Here is a 1,807-nt window from a genome sequence, read left to right on the forward strand (position 1 = left end):
GAAGATTTAATATTGTTAAAATGGCATCACCCCACAGATTGATCTACAGCTGAGTTCTTTGCAGAAACTGATAAGCTGATTCTGAAATTTACATGGAAATAAAAAGGCTGCCAAACAGCCAAAAACAATCTTAAAAAAGAAGAAACGAAGTTGGAGGACTCACACTTCCTTATTTCAAAACATACTACAAAGCTACAGTATTCAAAACAGTGTAGTACTGCCATAAGGACAGACATACAGACCAATGGAAGAGTCCAGATATAAACCCTCATATTTATGGTCAATGATTTTTGACAAGCCAAGACCATTCAATGGGAAAGAATAGTCCTTCTAACAAATGGTACTGGGAGAATCAGATATCCACATGCAAAAGAGAGAAGGATATCCACATGTGATAGATATCCTACCTCATATCACATATAAAAAATAACTCAAAATGGATCAAAGACTAAGTGTAAGAACTAAGTATAAGAACTAGAACTACGAGCTGTTAGAAGAAAACAGGTGTGAATCTTTGTGGCCTTTAGATGAGTAACGGCTTCTTAAACGTAATACCAAAAGCAGAAGTGACAAAAGAAAAAATATATAAATTGGACTTCATCAAAATGAAAAACTTTTGTGCTTCAAAGGACAGCATCAAAGAAGATGAAAAGACAACCATGAAATAGTAGAAAATACATGCAAATCATATAAGGGACTCGGTCCACGATACATGAAAAGCAACTCAACAAGGAAAAGATAAATAAATCAATTTAAAAATGGGCATAGGATTTGAGGATATTTCTCTAAAGAAGATATATAAACAGCCAATAAGCACATGAAAAGATGTTCGACATCATTAGTCATTAGAAATGCAAATGAAAACCACAGTGAATCATTACTTCACATCCACAAGGATGGCTAAAATAAAAAAAGACAATAACAAGTGTTGGTGATGATGTGGAGAAATCAGAACCCTTATACATGGCCAGTGGGATTGTAAAATGGTGCAGCCATTGTGGGAAACAGTTTGGCAATTCCTCAGAACGTTAAACACACAGCTACCAAATGGTCCAGCAATTCTATTCCTAGGTACACACCCAAGAGAAATAAAAGTATGTATTCACACAAAAATTTGTACATGAATGTTCACAACATTACTTATAATAGCCAACAAGTGGAAACAACCAAATGTGCACTAAACTAATGAATGGATAGATAAAACGTGCTATAACTACATAGTATTATACGATTTAGCAGTAAAAAAAAAAAAAAGCACACTAATACATGCTACATGAACAATCCTTGAAAACATTATGCTAAATGAAAGAAACCAGTCACAAAAAGTCATTATGTTGTAGGACTCCATTTATATGAAATGCTCAGAATAGGCAAATCCATTGAAACAGAAAGTAGATTGGTGGTTTCCAGGGGCTGGGGTCAGGGGGAAACAAGGAGTCACTGTGAATGAGGCTAGGGTTTTTGCGGGGAGGAGATGGAAATTTCCTGAAATTAGATATTGGTGATGGTTGCATAACCTTCTGAATATACTAAAACTCACTGCACTGCAAACTTTAAAAAGATGAGTTTTATGGTATATAATTATATATAAGTAAAGCTGCTTTTTTAAAAAATGTTTTTAAGCATTTAGCCAGGATATAGCCTACTACATAGAATTTTCATACTATAATCTTAACAAGGAATTTTGGACACTAGTAATAGAAGATCCATAAGAAGTAATAATAAATGAAAAAAGTAGAAATTATGTGTTTTAACAGGAAGCTTATGGTGGCAATTTTACTACCACACAAAACACAAATTCTATACC

The sequence above is a fragment of the Propithecus coquereli genome, unplaced genomic scaffold (assembly GCF_000956105.1).
Source record: "Propithecus coquereli isolate 6110/MARCELLA unplaced genomic scaffold, Pcoq_1.0 Scaffold38, whole genome shotgun sequence".
NCBI lineage: Eukaryota > Metazoa > Chordata > Mammalia > Primates > Indriidae > Propithecus > Propithecus coquereli.